This window comes from Coregonus lavaretus, assembly GCF_964263955.1.
Source record: "Coregonus lavaretus genome assembly, chromosome: 10".
Taxonomy (NCBI): Eukaryota; Metazoa; Chordata; class Actinopteri; order Salmoniformes; family Salmonidae; genus Coregonus; species Coregonus lavaretus.
The window spans coordinates 26,605,633-26,618,587 of NC_139997.1; the positions used below are offsets into that span (position 1 = coordinate 26,605,633).

At 45.1% G+C, this 12,955-nt stretch overlaps 1 long non-coding RNA gene across 1 annotated transcript; it reads right to left on the reverse strand.

Annotated features, from left to right (window-relative positions):
• Nucleotides 1-2,748: 2,748 nt before the first annotated feature.
• Nucleotides 2,749-6,366, reverse strand: LOC311135686. The gene is made up of 5 exons (XR_014613807.1): nt 6,247-6,366; nt 4,857-5,064; nt 4,618-4,754; nt 4,414-4,526; nt 2,749-4,154 (listed from the first exon to the last, which is right to left on the reverse strand). It is a non-coding gene; the product is annotated as an uncharacterized lncRNA (long non-coding RNA).
• Nucleotides 6,367-12,955: the final 6,589 nt, after the last annotated feature.

A 12,955-nucleotide genomic window follows, 5' to 3' on the forward strand; every position in this document is an offset into this window, starting at 1 on the left:
GGGGGCCAGTATGAAAAAATATATAATGTATGCACTCACTAACTGTAAGTCGCTCTGGATAAGAGCGTCTGCTAAATGACTAAAATGTAATGTAAAATGTGTGCCCAATCCATAATGAATCCATGTGCTATATTGAAATTAACTGAATAAAGTGTTGAACTTATTCCATCCCCTTTCTGTCTTAGCTAGCCAGTTAGCAGAGCAGTAGATTAAAAAAACTAACATTTTGTATTATATACAGTGCATTCGGAAAGTATTCAGACCCTTTGATGTTTTCCACATTTTGTTAGGTTACTGCCTTATTCTAAAATGGATGAAACACAATAACAAAGCAAAAACAGTTTTTTTGACATTTTTGCAAGTGTATAAAAAATTAACTGAAATATCACATTTACATAAGTATTCAGACCCTTTACTCAGTACGTTGTTGAAGCACCTTTGGCAGCGATTACAGCCTTGAGTCTTCTTGGGTATGACGCTACAAGCTTGGCACACCTGTATTTGAGGAGTTTCTCCCATTCTTCTCTGCAGATCCTCTCAAACTCTGTCAGGTTGGATGGGGAGCGTCACTGAACAGCTATTTTCAGGTCTCTCCAGAGGTGTTCGATCGCGTTCAAGTCCAGGCTCTGGCTGGGCCACTCAAGGACATTCAGAGACTTGTCCCCAAAGCCACTCCTGCATTGTCTTGGATGTGTGCTGAGGATTGTTGTCCTGTTGGAAGGTGAACCTTCGCCCCAGTCTGAGGTCCAAAGAGCTATGGAGTAGGTTTTCATCAAGGATCTCTCTCTGTACTTTGCTCTGTTCATCTTTCCCTCGATCCTGACTAGTCTCCCAGTCCCTGCCACTGAAAAACATCTCAACAGCATGATGCTGCCACCACCATGCTTCACTGTAGGGATGGTGCTAGGTTTCCTTCAGACGTGACACTTGGCATTCAGACCAGAATCTTGTTTCTCATGCTCTGAGAATCTTTAAGTGCCGTTTGGCAAACTCCAAGCGGGCTGTCATGTGCCTTTTACTGAGGAGTGGCTTCCATATGGCCACTCTACCATAAAGGCCTGATTGGTGGAGTGCTGCAGAGATGGTTGTCCTTCTGTAAGTTTCTCCCATCTCCACAGAGGGACTCTAGAGCTCTGTCAGAGTGACCATTGGGTTCTTAGTCACCTCCCTGACCAAGGTCCATCTCCCCCGATTGCTCAGTTTGGCCGGGTGGCCAGCTCTTGGATGAGTCTTGGTGGTTCCAAACTTCTTCCATGTAATAATGATGGAGGCCACTGTGTTCTTGGGGACCTTCAATGCTGCAGACATTTTTTGGTACCCTTCCCCAGATCTGTGCCTTGACACAATCCTGTCTCGGAGCTCTACGGACAATTTCTTCAACCTCATGGCTTGGTTTTTGCTCTGACATACATTGTCAACTGTGGGACCTTATATACACAGGTGTGTGCCTTTCCAAATCAACTGAATTTACCACAGGTGGACTCCAATCAAGTTGTAGAAACATCTCAAGGATGATGAATGGAAACAGGATGCACCTGAGCTCAATTTCGAGTCTCATAGCAAAGGGTCTGAATAGTTATGTAAATAAGGTTTTTATGTTTAATATATTTGCTAAAATTCTAAACCTGTTTTCGCTTTGTCATTATGGGGTATTATGTGTAGATTTATGAGATTTTGTATTTATTTAATCAATTTTAGAATAAGGCTGTAACGTAACAAAATGTGGAAAAAGTCAAGGGGTCTGAATACTTTCCGAATGCCGTGTATGTCGACTTTGGTGTCTGTTTTAGACCTTATGGCATTTTTCAAGGATGAGCATAAGAGCATTAAAATGGGAGAAGACCTATAAGTCTGGTCATGTGGAGAAGTGAAGCTATAGTGAGGGGCAATTTACCGGTTTGGTCAGGGCCAGCATAAGGGATTAAGTTGATCCTGTGTCGGTGAGTGTAGCTATTAAGTTACATTTTAGCAACACAATGTGTTCTATACAGCTGTCAACAAGGAAAGAGCCACTTAATCAATTATATAGGGTGCGTTCATAAATTCACTCTGGAGTGCCAGAGTGCGCTCTGGGCGTTTAAAAATTCAGAGCATTGTCATATTGTACATATCTAAATTAAGAGCGTTTCGCTCTCAGAGCGTTCAGAGCGCACACTGGACGCCCTGGCCGAGAAGTAGGGTTGATAAGAGCATTCGGACCTCACAACGGCAGTCAAGCACCCAAGCTAACTGGCTAAAGTTGTCTAGCTTGCTAGCTACTTCCAGACACAAATGAGAGAACACCTCACTCTGACCATTTTACTCGCCCTAGCAGAGCTGGTTAGGCTGTTTTCATGTTATCTAGCTCATTGGTGATGGTAACTGTGCTGCTGGCAATTAAGTATTTTTTGCTGACGTTTACTGACACCGGTTATATTCAATTGGTGTTGCATGTTCGTAAATGCATCAGTTATTCTGCACTCTGGCACACTCGGACGATAGTTCTCTGAAATCAGAAATAGCCAGAGTGAATTTACAAACGCACCCATAATCATTAACCAGATTACCCTGGATACCAGACTTTGATGAGTGATAACTCTGTCCTAGAATGTTGTCATTGATGAGAATGAATCTAGAAATCTGTTGACATTCAGAATTGACTTTGTTAAAACAGCTAGCCTGTATTGTAGTTTCATGACCGTAGACACATCTTCAAAGGCACAGTATTTATTTTATTCGGAGTGGTACATGCATTCACAAAGTCTTCATTTATAGGATCCTTCCTGCTATATGGTTGAAATGTCAAGTGATAAATTCCTAAGTTATCAATTAAAAGTTTACGGAAAAATTGTACTTGTCCTCATGTGAAAATCACAGTTTATTAAATATTCTACAGCTGAAATGTCATCAATCTTTATTTATATAGCACATTTCTTACAACTAATGCATTTCAAGGTGTTCAAAGTCATGCATTGAAAGGCATGTGGCACTTAACATCCTTCCTTTTGGCAGATCTCTATAGGTGACCAGGGGATTCTCTCTACCACATGCGAATGCCTCTGTGGAGCTCATAAGTGTAGCCATGCAGCCTATTTTGGCGGTTCACAATATCAGCCGTACGGATGTGGAATGCGAGTGGAGGAAGCCAGCCGTACCCAACCAGGTGCAGTCAGTGGAGGACCTGTACCTGGCCGAAGACTACAACCCTCTCTCCTGAGAGCCCACAAAGGAGGATCTTCAGTGGCTAAGGAACCGTCTCCGGGCAGGTTCAGTGAAATGGCATGTCTCTTTGAACCTGAGGCAGAACAACCGCTACCCTCTTTGTCATCCCTGTCTGTACCGGACATTGTTAAAAAACAAGGGCACCTGGGGCATGCAGGCTGGCATGGTGCTGTTGGTGGAGCAGCAGGAGGCTATACGGTAGGCAAAAATATTTTAAAAAATAGTTGGACAGTGCAACAACCCCAACTAGCACACCATTTTTTTTTTTTATGTTTTATTTAGCAGACGCTCTTATCCAGAGCGACTTACAGGAGCAATTAGGGTTAAGTGCCTTGCTCAAGGGCACATCGACAGATTTTTCACCTAGTCGGCTCGGGGATTAGAACCAGCAACCTTTCGATTACTGGCACAACGCTCTTAACCACTAAGCTACCTGTCGCCCCACGAGGAGAGAGTGGTTGACGGCCAGCAATTATGGAGCAGTGGTTAGGGCCAAGCATGTTACTCCATCACTGCTAAAAAGGGTCCTCAGATCACAGTCGTTGGATGAGGTGTTGTCTGTAAAGTGGGGCACAGATAACGAAGAGGTGGGTATCAAGGCATTCAAAATGGCTACAGGGATGGATGTGCAGGAGTCAGGGCTTTGGATCACGGGGTCTGGGATCCTGGGTGCCTCACCGGATGGTGGGCACCACAGCAGTGGTGGAGTTCAAGTGTCCCTATGGTGCAAGGGACCTTACCATTGAAGAGGCAGTGAAGTCGAAGGATTTCTATATCAAGGAGGGAGAGTCTTACAGCCTCTGTGAAGACCATCGTTACTGGCACCAGGTCCAAGGTCAGCTCCACATCACTAGAAGGGACACCTGCTTCTTCGTTGTGTTGACCACCAAAGCCTCCATCCCCATCCAGCGTGATGACCTCTGACAGACTCATATTGCTCCTCCTGTCAGTACCTGTTTTCAGGGAAGCGAATGGTCCAAAAATATTCCACAAAGTTCATACACACACACTAAGCTCCCAGAATAGGTTATATGACATACAAGTTTTGCTCAAAGCAGCCAACTAAAGTCATGTAGTTAACGTAAGTTCAATCACAAAGGCTGGTCTGAGTGAATCTCCTCAGTTTCATTCAGTAGTACAACACAATTCACATTTCATTTTATCATGGGCACAGTGGGAATTTATATCTGTGATGTTTAAATTATGTCTTACCCCCAGAGTGAGAGAGTACATCACTTCCAGCAGATCTCCTTGCTTAGGGTGGCGTTGATCATACACTGCTTCTCGTGGAGTGAGCCTGATGTTCTGCATGTCACACCTCATGTCTGAAACATAGGGAAAAGGGGACAAACGTCCAAATTTTGATACGTCTACAAATTCTGTGTTTTACACAATAATATTTGATGAGTTACTGACCTGTCCGTTCACAGGCTCGATCTGCTGTAGTCTCTACAACTGGACGCTTGAATTCGGATCACACTGGCACAGGATGTTATCACACTGGCACAGGATGTCCATGCACCAGATGGTCTGAGGGGTGCACTCCTGTTGGACTGGAAAACAAAGAGACGTTTGGTCAGTGGTAGGTATTTTTCAATGCTGTATCACCATCTTTATCTGGACAAAATGCATTGTTTATCATAACACAAACCCACCTTGGACAATGTGACAAGTGGTCCCTCAACACCCAATCCTCATGCCTAATTATTTGTTCTTGTTTCCCAATCAACAGTCTTCCTCTTCTGCCATGGTGTTTAAGCTACCTTTTCTGGTAAAAACAGGGCCATTTCTCTTTCCCAACGGAAAATGGCTGCTGCAGACCTGAGTGTTGTCACTGGGTTTCTGGTCCGCCTGCCTGAAAGACTAAAAAAAGCACATTTTACTAGCTAGCTAGGTTGATTACTAAAACGGTAACATCTATATTTAAATACCATAACCAACAGACTTGACTATAGTAACTGTAAAATAGACTGGGCTTTGGACCATCTGCACATCTAAAATCCTACTATGTGGATGGGACATTTCTGCTGGGATGGAGGAATTTTCTGGAATGCTCAACTAGATGATCAGGACAGTCTAGGGTACTATTTGCCTCAGCTGTGAGGTCATTGAGGAGGACCAACAGTGGTAAGGGGGTCATCTGAAAGGGACTGACATGCAGGGATGGAACATAAGGATTTTGGGCACTGGCCCGCAGACCACGATTTAAACTAGCCCGGGTAACATTCAGGTCCTAAATGACATCCGGGTAACATTCAGCTCCTAAATCTGTGACATGCGATGTTTGTAAAGGTCAATTTCACTGCTGTGTCAGGCTAGTTTGGCACATTTTCTACTAGCCATTTCACAACTGTGTCAGCCTAGTTTTGCACATTGTCTACTAGTCCAGTCTGAAAAGTACTAGCCTCGGGCTATCTTAATTTCTGTCCCTGCTGACATTTCTAACTGACTTCACAGATAATTTGATTAGTCATGTACAATAGATGCACTAGTGGAACAAAACAGTTTCTGTGTTTTGTATGGGAAAAACATTGAGCCCACAAGTCCTTTGGGAGCTAGCTAGCCAAGGAGCCTAACTAGCTATCCCACCAGGCGATATTTAGCTAGCTAGTTAGTTAAAATTAGCTCACCGTTTGTGTAGTCAGACTTTGAGTGGTGACATGCTAGCTAACCAACTATCCTTGCAGTGGTGCCGGCCTAAAATGAACAATCAGGTCTGACTACACGAACGGTGAGTTAACGTTAACTAACTAACGTTAGCTAAATATCCCTTCCCAGGTGGGCTAAACTAGCTAGCATGTCAGCACGTGAAAAAGTATGACTACACAAACCGCGAGCTAACATTGACTAGCTGGTTAGTTGTCAATAAAAAGGTCACAACAGTCATTATGCTAGCCTATGCTGGTTTTGTTTTTACTTGTAAGGAAGGTCATGTGCGTTGTACATGTAACTACAGTCGGTGGTTATCTAGCTAATTTTCATAAGCACCTAGATAACCACAAACTTAACCAAATAGCTTGTTAGCAGCTAGCAAACAGGGCTTACCTTATCACATGACTCCAGCGACGCCTCTTTTTTTAATTTATTTTTTTACCTTTATTTAACCAGGTAAGCCAGTTGAGAACATGTTCTCATTTACAACTGCGACCTGGCCAAATAAAGCAAAGCAGTGCAATAAAAACAACAACACAGAGGTCGGAAAATGATAAAAAGCACGTGTGCTTATCGGAGTAGTGGTTACAATCCGGTACATAGAACAGAACCATCCTTTCTTCGGGAGAGAACTAAGGTTAGCTAGTTCGCTGCAGAGGCCAGAGGGTAAAAACAATTATAGTAATTTAAAAAATGCTAAGGTAGCTAGCTAGGTATAGTGCCTTGCAAAAGTATTCATCCCCCTTGGCATTTTTCCTATTTTGTTGCATTACAACCTGTAATTTAAATTGATTTTTATTTGGATTTCATGTAAGTGAAATGAAAAAAATAACTTGTTAAAAAAAATTATACAAAATAAACTTGTGAATTGAAGGAAAATTATGAAACACAGAGAGACTAAAGAAATTATTGCATATGTTTATTTTTTTTTTAAATTGTCAATTTTTGTGGCTTTCCTTGGCACGGTCGGCAAAAAAGCTGATGTTTTCAGGAATACAGTATTTTCAACCTAATTTCCGTTTCCCCTGAAAAATATAAGTGGGGAACTTTACATTGAGGAACGTGAAGGAGGACGCCCTGTCTTGCCTCTATGATGCTGAGTACATCAGGCGTTTTTTACATTTACATTTTAGTCATTTAGCAGACGCTCTTATCCAGAGCGACTTACAGTTAGTGAGTGCATACATTATAAAAAAATTTCATACTGGCCCCCCGTGGGAATCGAACCCACACTACCAACTGAGCTACATCCCTGAGCTACATCCCTGCCAGCCATTCCCTCCCCTACCCTGGACGACGCTGGGCCAATTGTGCGCCGCCCCATGGGTCTCCCGGTCACGGCCGGCTACGATGCAGTGCCTTAGACCACTGCGCCACTCGGGACCATTGCGCCACTTTTTACGCCTGCTACGTTTGGTTACGTGGTTACTAAGCCATTCATCACCCAAAGTACGGTGGCCTGTTTGGGACGGTGCCTCAAGAAGGACAAACAACAATTACCGCCACGATACGATATAGCGAACATAACACACCCACATCAAACCACACCCCCAAGACCCAAATCATGTTTTTCTTAATGAGTACCGGAAAAGCCCAAGCGGAATCAGTAAGTTCAGCCCCTTTTTAACATGACAATACTCAAAAATCATCTGACAAGTGACACACCAAGAACAAAAAGAAATGCCCCTCACATTCTATTTTACATTATTTTTCTTTCCACTTAGTAGCGACACGACAGACAATACCTTTGAATCTGTCAAGGGACTCCAGCCCAGCTTATTGTATCCAGCTCTTGTGAAGCATCTCTCACTCTCACTCTCTCACTCACCAACACACGCACACACACACACACACATACAACCACTCAGTGCATCTCCCTGCTCCCTAGTGGTACGTACGGTAGAAGTAATACAAAATGCTGCTAATCACGATTATCACTGCAGTGTAGGTGACATCATTAGAATCAATGCCTCATGTAACATTCCAAAGCTTCAGCTCTTCCCAAGAAACGTGATGCTATGGAAACTATGATAATATCTGGAATCATTTATTCGGTTACAGTCTAATGCAGGTTAGTACATAAGGCAACTATATAACTAGAAAGTGATGTTTAACAGGGTATCATTTTCAATCATTGTTCAGGCATTACATTAGTGATACATGTTTTACTAAAGATGTCATCTCGAGTGTTCCAAATGTTACTGATGGGGTTTCTTGTGTAGACCCAAATCTTTCCATATTTTCTGCAGGTCAAAACACCAAAAATAAATCTCTAGACACAACTCATTAAGAAAAACATGAGACAAAGTAGATGTATGCAGTAGATAGTACATAATTTCAAGGTGGTTGGATGAAAGCATTTTCAGAGTGCACGCTTTGGAAAAATATGTCACAAGCTGTTGTGATTCTTGAGGAATCTTAACTGAAGTGCCTGCAATAACTCTGGGATGCTGTGTTCCATGCTATACAAAACCCCCTCAGGGACAAGAGTAGCTTGTAAAGGCAATAGAAGCAGAATGTCAGCAGAGACAGTCTTGAGCACTAACACATCACTTATCCAAAAGACACTGGCTGGCAACTGGCAAACAAGACACCATGTTGGCTCAATGATGAGTAATGATCACATACAGTATGTCAGGGGGAGGGAGAGATCATTAGCAGCCCAAAAGGGCAGTGAAGGATGGAGGGGGTGTGAGTACAAAGAGTTCTTTTGAAATCAGTGATGAGCACCAGCACCAGGCTAAAGCAAGAGCAGAAACGGTTAACTTCTCAGAGTGTGACATGATCACTAGAGACTAGAGAAATCTTTATTCATTGCAGCTAAGTGTTGATTTCTATCATGCCACCTCTATGGACAATCACACTTCCACAATGTCCATGTATGCCAAATTAATTGCATGCTCATATTAGGCCATCTGGCATGTAATCATGTTCAATGTGAATGTCATTTCAGTCCTTTTCACATCACAGGATGTATGCAAAACATTTATCTGAATTCTGTAGACCTCAAGATTAGAATTAATTCAATACCGGATAGCCTGACCTGTCATAATCTTTGTGCAAAGTTTGGTCACCAAGATGCATGTAAAACGCCTTACTTTCTATGTGTGTTTTGCTATTGTCATGTTAAGATGTTGTTGTTTTGCTATTGTCATGTTAAGATGTTGTTGTTTTGCTATTGTCATGTTTGCCCAGTCAAAACTGTTCGCTGCTCTGGCACCCCAATGGTGGAACAAGCTCCCTCACGACGCCAGGACAGCGGAGTCACTCACCACCTTCCGGAGACATTTGAAACCCCACCTCTTTAAGGAATACCTGGGATAGGATAAAGTATTCCTTCTAACCCCCCCCCCCCCCCCCCCCCAAATTGTAAAGTGGTTATCCCACTGGCTATAGGGTGAACGCACCAATTTGTGAGTCGCTCTGGCTAAGAGCGTCTGCTAAATGACGTTAATGTGCCCTTGAGCAAGGCACTTAACCCTAATTGCTCCTGTAAGTCGCTCTGGTTAAGAGCGTCTGCTAAATGACTAAAATGTAAATGTAAATGTTATGATGTTGCTGTTTTGCTATTGTCATGTTATGATGTTGCTGTTTTGCTATTGTCATGTTATGATGTTGCTGTTTTGCTATTGTCATGTTATGATGTTGTTGTTTTGCTATTGTCATGTTATGATGTTGTTGTTTTTTGTTGTTGTTTTCCTATTTGTATTTGTTGGTTTAGTTAATTTTTTAACAAAATAATATTTTCAGAACCTGTACATTGGAATTGAACAGTAAAAAATAAGTTGAAAAATTAGAGATGCCTTGATTTATTGATGTAAGTCCTCTTTTAAGGTATTGTATCATTGATGTTTCATTGCAGTATACTTTATACAGTATGTTAATTTTCCAGATGAAACTATACCAGTCCTCTATCCCTTTTTCCTTATCAGTGCAAACCAAACTATAAATAAGAATGAATGAATTAGGAATGAAATAAGAATTAACAAGAATAATGAAATACATTGATGGTGTGATATAAAGCTATTAAAGAAGTCTAGTCAAACAGAGGGCTGATGTCACGTTGTATACTGATAGAAGACAGGCGCAGGAATGCGTAATAGGGCTTTTTATTACTCTACCCAACATAAGGTACGTCATGGAAAACGACGGGGACGAAGCCCAAAACAAACACGTATATACAGTATATACAGTATATATAACACAGGGATGTAACCCAAGAAAAAGAGCGAGGTGTAAACCTCTAAATAATACACGGGACAAGACCCGTAATAACAAGTGCACAATACTTGGTATGTAAACTGTAATACAATGTACTCACGAAACCAACGGACATGGGACAATAATCGACAAGGACAATAAGGAAAAGAGGGCACATATATACACATACTAATCAGGGGGAATGGAAACCAGTTGTGCGTAATGAGACAAGACAGTCCGGGGTTGGTGGTAATGTACCAGGTCAGTGACGCCTAGAAGGCCGGTGACGTAGACCTCCGGAGCTGGTGAACGGAATCAGTGCATGGAAATATTGAACAAAATTTTAACATTTCATCAATATATTCATATACAGCAGCGGAACAACACCGGCCTCTGGGACGACCACAGGAATGCGGTGCGGGTCGGTCAGGGCGCCGACGGTGAAAATCCCTGGTCAGCAAAGCGTCCAGGAGGCGGGATGTCACTGGGTCCAGCCTCAGCGAGGGGACCAGGCACGATTGGCCTGAGGAGAGACACATGAAAAGTTGGGTTAATGCGGTAATCAGCAGGGAGTTGCAAATTGTACGTTACCTCATTAACCCTCCTCAGGACATTAAACGGCCCCACAAACCCTGGGCTCCGCTTCCGGCAGGGCAAGCGGAGGGGTAGGTTCCGGGTGCATAGCCAGACCCGGTCGCCTGGAGAGAAAACAGGCGCCTCACTGCGGTGGAGGTCGGCCTGTTCCTTGTGCCAACGCACGGCCCGCTGGGGACAAGTGTGTGCAGCATTCCAGATCTCCTCAGCGCACCGAAACCACTCGTCCACCGCAGGGGCCTCGGTCTGGCTCGGATGCCAAGGTGCCAGGGCCGGCTCATACCCCAACACGCACTGGAAAGGAGTGAGGTTAGTGGAGGAGTGGCGGAGGGAATTCTGCGTGGTCTTAGCCCAAGGTAGAAAATCCACCCACTCCCCCTGCCGGTCCTGACAGTAACACCTCAGGAACCTGCCCAATTCCTGATTGACCCTCTCCACCTGCCCATTAGCTTGAGGACGGTACCCGGAGGTGAGACTGACCGTGACCCCCAGACGTTCCATGAACGCTTTCCATACGCGTGAGGTGAACTGAGGGCCACGGTCTGACACAATGTCCTCCGGGATCCCGTAGTGCCGGAAGACGTGCGTAAAAATATTATCAGCGGTTTGCATGGCCGACGGGAGCCCAGGCAGAGGAAGAAGGCGACAAGCTTTGGAAAACCGGTCCACAACGACGAGAACGGTGGTGTTCCCCTGGGAGGGGGGATGGTCAGTGTCAAAGTCCACCGAGAGGTGAGACCAGGGTCATTGTGGAACCGGCAGGGGAAGGACCTTACCATAAGGGAGCTGTCTGGGTATCTTAGACTGGGCACAGATGGAGCAGGTAGAGATGTAAACCCGGACGTCCCTAGCCAAGGTGGGCCACCAGTACTTCTCAGTCAGGCAGGCGATGGTACGGCCTATCCCAGGATGACCCGACACCCGTGGGCACGTAGGCGCGGTTCTCCGGGCACTGTGCAGGTGCGGGTTCCGCATGGCCTGCTGTATTTCAACGTCCACGTCCCACACCACTGGCGCGATGATACGGAACGGAGGGATGATGTGGGTCTCCTCTCCCTGCCTCTCCTCAGCATCATAGAGGCAAGACAGGGCGTCCTCCTTCACGTTCCTCAAGCCTGGCCTATAGGAAATCATGAATTGGAACCTGGCAAAGAATAGAGCCCACCTTGCCTGTCTCGGGTTTAGCCTCTTCGCTGCCCTGATGTACTCCAGGTTGCGGTGGTCCGTCCACACCAGGAAAGGGTGTTTGGACCCCTCCAGCCAGTGCCTCTACGCCTTCAGAGCCTTCCTGACCGCCAAGAGTTCCCGGTCCCCTACGTCGTAGTTCCTCTGGGCAGGGCTCAGCTGCTTGGAGTAGAAGGCGCAGGGCCACAGTTTTGGAGGGGTTCCGGTGCACTGGGACAGCACTGCCTCGACTCCTACTACTTCGGAGGCATCCACCTCGAAGATGAAGGGGAGTGAGGGGTCGGGATGTGCCAGCCGGGAGCAGTGGTGAAGCGCCCTCTCCGCCTCTGCCATCCAACAAAGCCGCTGGGGACCTCCTCTCAGCAGGGAGGTAAGAGGCGCGACCACCGTGCTGAAGCCCCGGATGAACCTCCGGAAATAGTTGGTGAACCCCAGGAATCACTGGACTGCTTTCACGGAGTTGGGGATGGGCCGTGACCTGATTGCGCTGACGTGTTGCTCCTCCATCTCCACTCCCTCTGTGGATATGAGGTAGCCCAAGAAGGACACGGACCGTTGGAAAAACTAAAACTTTTCTTGTTTAACATAGAGATTATGCTCCAACAGTCTTCCCAGCACAGACCTGACAAATGAGACATGCTGGACTCAGTCAGCAGAATATACCAAAATGTTGTCTATATAAACCACTACACCCCGTCCCAGCATGTCCCGAAACACTTCGTTAATAAAGACCTGGAAGACTGAAGGAGCATTAGACAGGCCAAAGGGCATTACGAGATACTCGTAATGCCCCGTGGTCGTGAAAAAGGCAGTTTTCCATTCGTCGCCTGCACGAATGTGCACCAGATTGTAGGCGCTCCTCAAGTCCAGTTTCGTGAAGTACTGCATCCCGTGCATTTGTTCGATGATGGTTGGGATGAGGGGTAAAGGATAGCTGAACTTAACGGTGGCTTTGTGTTCGATAACCAATGCAGGGGTGCAGTCCCCCATCTTTATTCTTAACAAAAAATAAGCTTGAGGAGGCTGGTGACGTAGAGGGGCGGATAAAACCCTGCTGGAGGCTCTCCTGTACGTAGGTCTCCTCGGTCACCGCATAGGAGAGGAGATAGACGTGTCCTCTCGG